The sequence below is a fragment of the Mobula birostris genome, chromosome 20, assembly GCF_030028105.1.
Source record: "Mobula birostris isolate sMobBir1 chromosome 20, sMobBir1.hap1, whole genome shotgun sequence".
Taxonomy (NCBI): domain Eukaryota; kingdom Metazoa; phylum Chordata; class Chondrichthyes; order Myliobatiformes; family Myliobatidae; genus Mobula; species Mobula birostris.
In genome coordinates this window covers 35,750,369-35,761,678 of record NC_092389.1, presented here as the reverse complement: position 1 = coordinate 35,761,678, position 11,310 = coordinate 35,750,369, and the positions used below count along the sequence as shown (strand labels likewise).

Below are 11,310 nucleotides of genomic sequence, written 5' to 3'. Positions count from 1 at the left end.
ATAGTAGTCTAGAATTCTCCTCCCAAATGGAGTGTGAATGCAGAGATAAGAATATTGGCAGATAGGAGTAAAGGCAAGGAAATGGTGTAGAAGTTCAGCTTTTGTCTGATCCTATTAAATACTGAATGGGCTTGAGGCAGTGAAAACCCTTCATGTTGTGTCAGAGAGGATCTTATATGACCTTTTTCATGATCTTAGGTTGTGAAGAATGTAGAAATCTTTTCGTACACCAAGTTCCCTTAAAAGTAGAAAGTGATGCTGTGATTTGAAAAGGATGAAGGATTAATTAAGGCAACTCCTTTGCTCTTCAAGTCTGTGCCATGCTATCTTACTTATCCCATAGATGAGGGCAAAGTTAACTTCTCATGAAAAACAGCACTCCCTCATTCAGGTATTGGGCCAGATTCTTTATATCAGTTCTTGAGAGAGGGATTTGAACCCACAACCTTCAGATTCAAGGTGAAAATGCTATGAACTGACCCACAGATGTCAGGGCCTGATGTAAAGCTGCAGGTAGGATGATACAGTGTCTTGAAAATGTGTTACCCCCCCCCCCCACAACTATTTTCATTTTTTAATGTCTCATTTTCTATATTTAAAATACCTTGAAGTCGGATTTTTTGAGCTAATCTACAAAACATTGTGCATCATAGCAAATAAAAATTCCAAAACCTGTCAACAATTTACTAAAAATTAAAAACCAAAATTGTGAGGCTGAAAAAATATTCACCCCCTTTGAAATTACTATACAAGCAACCAACATCAAAGTTGCTGGTGAACGCAGCAGGCCAGGCAGCATCTCTAGGAAGAGGTACAGTCGGCGTTTCAGGCTGAGACCCTTCGTCAGGACTAACTGAAGGAAGAGTGAGTAAGGGATTTGAAATTTGAAAGTTGGAGGGGGAGGGGGAGATCCAAAATGATAGGAGAAGACAGGAGGGGCAGGGATGGAGCCAAGAGCTGGACAGGTGATTGGGCAAAAGGGATATGAGAGGATCATGGGACAGGAGGTCCGGGAAGAAAGACAAGGAGGGGTGGGGGAACCTAGAGGATGGGCAAGGGGTATAGTCAGAGGGACAGAGGGAGAAAAAGGAGAGAGAGAGAAAGAATGTGTGTATAGAAATAAATAATGGATGGGGTACGAGGGGGAGGTGGGGCATTAGTGGAAGTTAGAGAAGTCAATGTTCATGCCATCAGGTTGGAGGCTACCCAGACGGAATACAAGGTGTTGTTCCTCCAACCTGAGTGTGGCTGCATCTTTACAGTAGAGGAGGCCGTGGATAGACATGTTAGAATGGGAATGGGATGTGAAATTAAAATGTGTGGCCACTGGGAGATCCTGCTTTCTCTGGCGGACAGAGCGTAGGTGTTCAGCAAAGCGGTCTCCCAGCTAACTTTCCTCAGGTGCAATACTGTATATTACCATACCGGCTTATTGCTGTACAAAATAGGAGGATCATCTGTTTTCAATGAATGCATAAGAATAAATACCCTCTCTCTCAGTAAGGTCCAACAGTATGGTAGATTTCCAACAGACCAGACCAAAATGAATACAAAAGAACATTCAAGACAAGACAGGGAAATGATAATATAGAAGCACAGTCTGGGGAAGGGTACAAAACTTCTCAAAGGCACTGAATGTACCTTGGAGTTCAGTGCAGACAATCGTGAAGTCACAGCCACTCTGCCTAGGTCAGGCTGTCCCTCTAAACTTAGTCGCCAGAGAAGAATGACACTTATACTGTGATAACATAAGTCACTCTGAGTGAGCTGCAGAAGTCAGTGCATGCAACTGCAGATTAAGTTCATGGCTCCACAATCTCTAAGGTCTTGCACAAAAAAGGCATTTATGGAGAAGTGGCAAGGAAGAAGCCCTGGCTAAAAACAAAACATACCCTTGCCCGTAAAAACTTTGCAAAACATCACTTAGACCCAAAGCACGCTGCCAGAGCAACCATGGAGCGGCTTCAAATGAAGAAAATTGATGTCCTTGAGTGGCCTGACCTTAATCTGATCGAACATCTCCAGCAGGACCTCAAGATTGCTGTCCATTTCCGCTTCTCAGTTAACAGCTTGAGCAATTTTGCAAGAAGGAATGGGTAAATCTTGCTCCATCATGTTGTGCAAAGCTAATAGAGACTTATCCAAAAAGATTACTGGCTGTAATAGCTGCAAGAGGTGGTTCAACTATGTACTGAGCAAAAAGGGGAGTGAATAGTTTAGAACTGCTGACATTTCAGTTTTTGAATTTTTAATTTTTCATGCTTCACAATTTTTGCTAGTTTTTGGGTTCTGCTGTGAAAAAGGAGCATGTGATTCTCAAAAACAAAAACAAAATTTTTTTTTGTTCACAAATAAAAGTTATCAGTTAAATTGATCCAAATCCCTGGTATAATGCTCATTTATGTGAACAAAGGGTTAGGGATGGAATACTTTTACAAGGCACCGTACACATAAAATTTCAGTTAATTAATTGTATACACATTGACTGGGTAGTTATAAATATTGAGTAGAACCAAATAAGCAGCTTAAATCGATTAAATTACCTTTCCCAGTCTGAAATTCCTTTTTATTGCTCTATTAATTGTTTACTTTTAAATAACCATCAAAACTTATTAACTAATAATGACCTTTTGATTAACTGCCAAGTGCTTAGCATACATCCAGAATTCATCAAAACATAAACAATTAATATGCATTTAGCTCTTTAGCAAGCATTAACAGTACAGTATTTGATAAGCACTAAACACCAAATGTTTTTGTCATAAGTCATAAATTAACCATCAATTACGTTAATCTGTTAAAATTTAATCAATCACCCATTTATTGTCATACAGTGAAAACCAAGTACACTAAGACTCACGAAGGGAGATTTCCTTTGCCAGTGCAGCTGAGACCAGAAGAAGAGGAAGTCCCACGGAGATAAATTTAATCAATCGATCAGTGGGCAGCTCTAAGCGCAAGCTTTTTGCTCTTGAATCCTTTGGTTCCCGGATAAGGGAATCAGATAAAATAAATTCAGTTGCGATACCAGCAATGGACATTCTGCTGAGCGTGGTAACAGTAACAGAGGGGCTCTGCAAGAAGCTCAGGGGGTAAACGATGGGCTCTGTACAACTTAAATCTAAAACGTCTCAGGTAAAAAGGCACACATTTAATCCGTTCTGCTTAAAAAAGAACTAGAAAATCTGATGCCTAGTATACAGGGGAGGAAAATGGTATTGAAATGTTGGAACTGACTGTCCTTGAGATTATATAGGAACAGGGGATGGACCAGAACTAATTAAAAGTCATGATGCCAAGAAACAGAGACTATTATTTGTTGGAACCGAGTACAGAAGGGGACACCAGTGCCACATTCCTTCCTACTCAAAAACTATGTGGTCTTAACCAGACCAGCCCAAGCCTAAACACAGGGTATCAATGTCAAATTAGAGAACTTACTACAAGACCACTGAGACAATCTGGAGCAGTGCAACTATTTATGGAGTAACTCAGTATCCAGTACACACACACACTCTGGGATAAATGCACTTTTCACAAAATTGAACCAGATTGTTCTGCCCATTGGCTACACGCATCACCACATCAAAAGAACATGTTGGTTTTGCAGAACTGAAAGTAGCTTGGGTTCATTGAGCACTTTGGAATGGAAAACCGAGCCCATTGCGTTAAGCAACACATGCTGAAAATCCGAACACAGAAAAGCGCTGACAGCACTCAGCAGGAGAGAACAGAGAGGTTATGCTCCTTAATAAACTTTTTAGTGTGTGTCCATTGGAACTGGATCCTGGAAATCTGGCATCCTGACAGTGACTGAGCTTCTAGATATAGATCCCATTCTCCCCACGTTTTCACTAATTCGACCATTCACCTACATAGAATAATAGTAGTCCTTCGAATTCGAAGAAGACACGCTGTTGTGCAGTTCACCTGTGAACACGGAGGTGGCTCTGCAGTCCCAGTCTGGGAGCGCAGAGTCTAGCACAATGGGGGCACTGGAAGTCCGTTGTTGTAATAATTGTGGCTGCTGTTCTGTGACGCCACTCACGGTTTTCCATCAGTTTTTGGCAGCGCCTGTCTTCAAAACTGGTGTGGGCTTCATAGCACAGGGCTCGCCAGCAGGCAGCAGAGCTTCTAGTTCCCTTGGCTGATGTCGCAGTAGCGTAGGGTTTCCTTCACAGTGTCTTTGTAGTGCTTGCGTGGACAACCTTGACATCTCCTTCCGGTCTCCAGTTCACCACAGAGCAGCTGGCGAGGCAAACGGTGGTCGTCCATTCTGATGACGTGTCCCACCCACCGCATCTGGGCTCTGATGATCAGGGACTTAATGCTGGTGGACTCCACGCGATCCAAGATCTCCAGGTTGGAGACATGGTCTTGCCAATGAATGCCAAGGATGGAGCGGGGGGTGCACATGTGAAATTTCTCCAGTTGTTTGATGTGTCGTCAGTACAGAGTCCAAGTCTCACATCCATATAGAAGAGAAGGGATGACTACAGCTCTGTAGACTTTCAGCTTTGTGGAGATGCGGACGTTGTGTTGGTCGAGCACTCTGGTACGCAGCCTCCCCAGAGCCTGGCTGGCCTTGCTGATCCTGGAGTCAATTTCTTTGTCCAAGGACCCATCACTCGAGATGATGCTTCCCAAGTATTTGAAGCTGTTTACATTTGTCAGCTGGGTGTCATCAACAGTGATCTTTGGTTCTATGGGGTTGGTGTTTGGCACGGGCTGGTGAAGTACTTCAGTCTTGTTCAGGCTGATAGTCAGGCCAAAGGACGTAGCAGCGTCTGAGAATTTGTTCAGCATCAACTGTAAGTCACTGTCTTTGTGCGCCAGGAGTGCACAGTCATCAGCAAAGAGGATTTCTTGAATGACTGTATGGAGGCACTTCGTCCGTGCGTTCAAGCGGCGAAGGTCAAAGAGAGAGCCGTCCAATGTGCCAAATCCCTTTCATTATCCTCGTGCTCCCCAATTCCACTTCACACCTCTACACCCAGGCAATTAATTTACATGCCAATCTGCACACCTTTGAGATGTGGGAGGAAAGCAGAGATCCTAAGGGGAGTAAGGGGAGACTGTGGCTGACAAGGACATGGACAGTATAAAAATAAAAGAGAAGAAGTATAACATAGCAAAGACAAGTGGGAAGCCGGAGGATTGGGAAACTTTTAAAGAGCAAAAGAAGGTAACTAAAAAGGCAATACGTGGAGAAAAAATGAAGTACGAAGGTAAACTAGCCAAGAATATAAAGGAGGATAGTAAACGCTTCTTTAGGTATGTGAAAAGGAAAAAAATAGTTAAGACCAAAATTGGTCCCTTGAAGACAGAAGTGGGTGAATTTATTATGGGGAACAAGGAAATGACAGACGAGTTGAACAGGTACTTTGGATCTGTCTTCACTAGGGAAGACACAAACAATCTCCCAGATGTAATAGTGGCCAAAGGACCTAGGGTAATGGATGAATTGAAGGAAATTTACATTAGGCAGGAAATGGTGTTGGATAGGCTGTTGGGTCTGAAGGCTGGTAAGTCCCCGGGACCTGATGGTCTGCATCCCAGGGTACTTAAGGAGATGGCTTTAGAAATCATGGACGCATTGGTAATCATTTTCCAATGTTCTACAGATTCAGGATCAGTTCCTGTGGATTGGAGGGTGGCTAATGTTGTCCCTCTCTTCAAGAAGGGAGGAAGAGAGAAAACAGGGAATTATAGACCGGTTACCCTGATGTCAGTGGTGGGAAAGATGCTGGAGTCAATTATAAAAGATGAAATTACGACACATCTGGATAGCAGTAACAGGATTGGTCTGAGTCAGCATGGATTTACGAAGGGGAAATCGTGCTTGAGTAATCTTCTGGAATTTTTTGGGGATGTAACTATGAAAATGGACAAGGGAGAGCCAGTGGATGTAGTGTACCTGGACTTTCAGAAAGCCTTTGATAAAGTCCCACATAGGAGATTGGTGGGCAAAATTAGGGCACATGGTATTGGGAGCAGAGTACTGACATGGATTGAAAATTGGCTGGCTGACAGAAAACAAAGAGTAGCGATTAACGGGTCCCTTTCAGAATGGCAGGCGGTGACCAGTGGGGTACCGCAGGGTTCAGTGCTGGGACTGCAGCTGTTTACAATATATATTAATGATTTAGATGAGGGAATTAAAAGTAACATTAGCAAATTTGCAGTTGACACAAAGCTGGGTGGCAGTGTGAAATGTGAGGAGGATGTTATGATAATGCAGGGTGACTTGGACAGGCTGGGTGAGTGGGCAGATGCAGTTTAATGTGGATAAATGTGAGGTTATCCACTTTGGTGGTAAGAACGGGAAGGCAGATTATTATCTAAATGGAGTCAAGTTAGGAACTTCAACTACTGCACAGAGTCTTGTCATCTTCAGAAGTTTTCTGATGACTCTGCCATAGTTGGATGCATCAGCAAGGGAGATGAGGCTGAGTACAGGGCTACGGTAGGAAACTTTGTCACATGGTGTGAGCAGAATTATCTGCAGCTTAATGTGAAAAAGACTAAGGAGCTGGTGGTAGACCTGAGGAGAGCTAAGGTACTGGTGACCCCTGTTTCCATCCAGGGGGTCAGTGTGGACATGGTGGAGGATTACAAATACCTGGGGATACGAATTGACAATAAACTGGACTGGTCAAAGAACACTGAGGCTGTCTACAAGGAGGGTCAGAGCCATCTCTACTTCCTGAGGAGACTGAGGTCCTTTAACATCTGCCAGACGATGATGAGGATGTTCTACGAGTCTGTGGTGGCCAGTGCTATCATGTTTGCTGTTGTGTGCTGGGGCAGCAGGCTGAGGGTAGCAGACACCAACAGAATCAACAAACTTATTCGTAAGGCCAGTGATGTTGTGGGGATGGAACTGGACTCTTTGACGGTGGTGCCTGAAAAGAGGATGCTGTCTAAGTTGCATGCCATCTTGGACAATGTCTCCCATCCACTACATAATGGACTGGTTGGGCACAGGAGTACATTCAGCCAGAGATTCATTCCTCCAAGATGCAGCACAGAGCGTCATAGGAAGTCATTCCTGCCTGTGGCCATCAATCTTTACAACTCCTCCCTTGGAGGGTCAGACACACTGTGCTGATAGGCTGGTCATGGACTTATTTCATAATTTACTGGCATAATTTACATATTACTATTTAACTATTTATGGTTCTATTACTATTTATTATTTATGGTGCAACTGTAATGAAAACCAATTTCCACCTGGGATCAATAAAGTATGACTATGACTATGAAAAGGGAAAGCACAACGAGATCTAGGTGTTCTTGTACATCAGTCACTGAAAGCAAGCATGCAAGTACAGCAGGCAGTGAAGAAAGCTAATGGCATGCTGGCCTTCATAACAAGGGGAATTGAGCATAAGAGCAAAGGGGTCCTTCTGCAGCTGTACAGGACCCTGGTGAGACCACACCTGGAGTACTGTGTGCAGTTTTGGTCTCCAAATTTGAGGAAGGACATTCTTGCTATTGAGGGAGTGCAGCGTAGGTTCACAAGGTTAATTCCCGGGATGGCGGGACTGTCATATGTCGAAAGATTGGAGCAACTGGGCTTGTATACTCTGGAATTTAGAAGGCTGAGCGGGGATCTTATTGAAACATATAAGATTATTAAGGGATTGGACACGCTGCAGGCAGGAAGCGTGTTCCCGCTGATGGGTGAGTCCAAAACCAGAGGCCACAGTTTAAGAATAAGGGGTAGACCAGTTAGAACAGAGTTGAGGAAAAACTTTTCCACCCAGAGAGTGGTGGATATATGGAATGCTCTGCCCCAGAAGGCTGTGGAGGCCAAGTCTCTGGATGCTTTCAAGAAAGAGAAAAATAGAGCTCTTAAAGATAGCGGAATCAAAGGTTATGGGGATAAGGCAGGAACTGGATACTGATTGTGGATGATCAGCCATGATCACAGTGAATGGCGGTGCTGGCTCGAAGGGCCGAATGGCCTACTCCCGCACTTATTGTCTATTGTCTACTTGGAGGTCTGAGGAAGAACATGGAAATGCTGTGAGGCAGAGCAAGATTGTGCTTTTCAATGAATCCAACAAGACTAGGGTGTGGAACAGCACAGAATCCAGTGAATTTATGCAAATATGTTTATAAATAAAACCCCCAGGATTCAGAATGTTGATGGAGTCTAGGATGTTCAAGTTTGAACCACTGTGGGCAGTTGCTGACAATACTGAACTGTGAGCTGCCATCAGCTCCCTTTGTTCCTGACAGACTGCGTGCTTGTTCTTTTAAGGAGGCAGCTCACGGTTATGAACATGGTTTGGTTAAATGTGCAGGGTGTTTCCATTTGTGCCTAAAGCACGAAGTCCACTTGTTTGTGAAGAAAGATGTGACCAAAACATGTTTGCTCACCATGTATAGCACCCAGACCATTAAAATTTCTACAGTTGTTCTCCAATGTCCTCTCCCTTCTTCCTCTAAGCTTGATCCAATAAATCAGATGTTTCAAGCAGCCTCTGAAATTGGTGCAAGATGACATGTTACACTCTTCAAAACTGGGTTTCCTTTTCATAACAACTTGCATAGACTAGTACAGGCTCTTCAGTCCATGATGTTGTGCCAACCTTTTAACCTGCTCTTAAGATCAATCGAACCCTTCCCTCCTACATAACCCTTGATTTTTCTTTCATCCATGTGCCTATCTAAGAATTTCTTAGATGTCCTGAATTTATCTGCTTCTAGCTCCACTCCTGGCAGCATGTTCCACACACTTCCCACTCTCTGTGTAAAAAAAAAAACTTACCCCTGGCATCGCCCTATACTTTCCACCAATCACCTTAAAATCCCCTTCTGTTTGCTATTTCCATCCTGGGAAAATGTCTCTGGCTGTCCACTCGACCTATGCCTCTTATCATCATGTACACTTCTATCAAGTTACCTTTCGTCCTCCTTTGTTCCAAGGAGAAAAGCCTGAGCTCACTAAACTAATCTTCATAAGACATGTTCTCTAATCCAGGCAGCAAGCATCCTGGTAAATCTCCTTTGCACCCTCTCTAAAGCTACCACATCCTTCCTATAATGAGGTGGCCAGAACTAAGCACAATATTCCAAGTATGGTCTAAACAGAGTTCGGCTCCTGAAATCAATCCAACATTTAATGAAAGCTAATCTACTATATGTCTTCCTAACCACCTTATCAACTTGCATGGCAACTTTGAGGGATCTATGGATGTGGACCCCAAGATCCCTCTGTTCCTCCACACTGATAAGAATCCTACCATTAACCCGGTACTCTGCCTTCATGTTTGACCTTCTCAATTGTATTACTTCACACGTTTCTGGGTTAAACTCCATCTGCCATTTCTTAGCCCAGCTCTACATCCTATCAATGTCAGGTTAGGGGTGCGGGCAGGGATGAGGGGCATGAGGGGTCAGAGGAAGGAGCAAGCCAGAGTTCAGATCTGAGCTGTCTGAGGTTGGAGGGCAACAATCTCTGAGGATGGAGGTCCAAGGTCTGTGGACCCCAAAACACAAGTGCTGGAGATCCCCGGGATTTGAGGTCAGAGGTCAGACAGCCCCTGATTGGTGAATTCTTGGGTTGAAGTCCAGAGGTTGGTGAGTCTGCAGGTCAAAGTCCCAAGGCAGGCTAGAGCTGAGGTCAGAGTTCCAATGTCTGTGAGTCTGGCACCATGGTCTGGAGATTGGAGGCCCGTCTGAGTACATGGGTGGGGGAGTAGGAAAGTGATTTGTTTTGTTGTTATTGCTGGTCATATGTTGGCTGCGTGTTGTTCTGTTGAATGTGGTGGGCATGTTATGTTGGTGCTGGATTGCGTGGTGACACTTGTGGGCTGGCCCCAGCTCATCCTCAGATTGCTTTGGTTGTTAATGCAGACAACACATTTCACTGTATGGTCTGATGCACGTGATTAATAAATAAAGCTAATAAATCAAATCTAATCCATGCCCTAAGTTCATCATCGTTGTTCCTGATACTTCTCACATTGAAGTATTTCAACTCAACCAACTGACTGTATTTAAGCTCTATTCACTTCCCATCCTTTGTGGAAATGTATTTGTAACCCTAAAGTCTTTATGAATTTGTAACTTTTGTAAAATGCAATGTAATGAAATGGGGGTCTATGAAATTCTAAGGTGTTTTGCTGGTTTGGGTGGAAACTGGCCTGGAAGTATATCTCCCCTTGCAAGTAAAATAATAAATGCATTAATAATTTGATCCACTCTGAATTTGTTGCAGTTTGTTTCTTTATATTGGAAGACCTAGTTGAATGATGCATAACAGAATTTGGAAGTTCTACCAAGACTGCTTGGTATGACAGTGATATGGGAAATTCCGAGGACAGAACTGCCTGGGGCAAACTCATTGGGAGTAGTGGCCACTGAAGGAAAAGTAAGGTTTTTTTACCCTTGGCAGTTCTACTTCAGCTTTATCTGCCTTTCACCCTATACACTGCAATCAATGCAATGGTCTTGAGTGGATCAGTTTTTGTCATGACTCCAACGCATTTGGTGTGATGATAGAGGTCGATCTAGTGTCTGGGGCATGTGAAAGAGATGTGCACAAATGTATTGGATAGTTTTTCATGTTGGGGGGCACTTATACAGGATGACCCTGCGACTGGGATGCATGTGTACAAATATATTGGATGTTTTTTAGTGTTAGGGACTTTTATGTAGGTCGACCTAGTGTTGGGGACATGCGAAAGTTTTCCGAGGTAATATGAGAAAGGAAATTAGTAAACTATCCAATAATGAAGGGGTGTCAGGGACACTAGATGCCGGAACTAAATGCTGAAATTTATTAAACCCCAGAGGATGCTGTAGTGAAAACTGGTAACTTGATAGACTACTGGTAAATGTAAATAGAACAAAAAAAAGTGTGGCAGAGTGCATTGCTCTCTGATCCAGAAAGAGAAATCAGCACATGAAAAGAAAAATCATACAGTTTTTAAAGTTGATACAAAAGCTGAAGAGACAACTTGCTGCACAGAGGAATAATATATGCTTTTGGATCTGAAAGGGGAAGACGATGAATATGGAAATATGGATTGGAATGATTTAGCAGATAAGATGACCAGATATGGTTATGATGACGAGCCTTCTCACCGCACCACCCCGCCCCCCCCCCGCCCCCAGTTACTGAGAGGGAGGAGCCGGGGCAGGAAATCAAAACCAAAATAGAACATACACTACCCTGTTCAGCATACAGCAGCTGAGGGATATTGCCAAGGATATTGCAACATATTTGCCCAGCAACGATTCTAGAGAGTTGTTTCATGTAATCAGTTACCAGAGTGAAATATACAGTCTAGATGA

At 43.5% G+C, this 11,310-nt stretch overlaps 1 protein-coding gene across 1 annotated transcript in view; it reads right to left on the bottom strand.

The window, feature by feature from the left end:
* The window catches only part of LOC140185138 (suppressor of tumorigenicity 14 protein homolog), a 141,055-nt gene that overhangs the window by 571 nt on the left and 129,174 nt on the right, over positions 1-11,310 (bottom strand). The gene's annotated exons all lie outside the window — the stretch shown is intronic.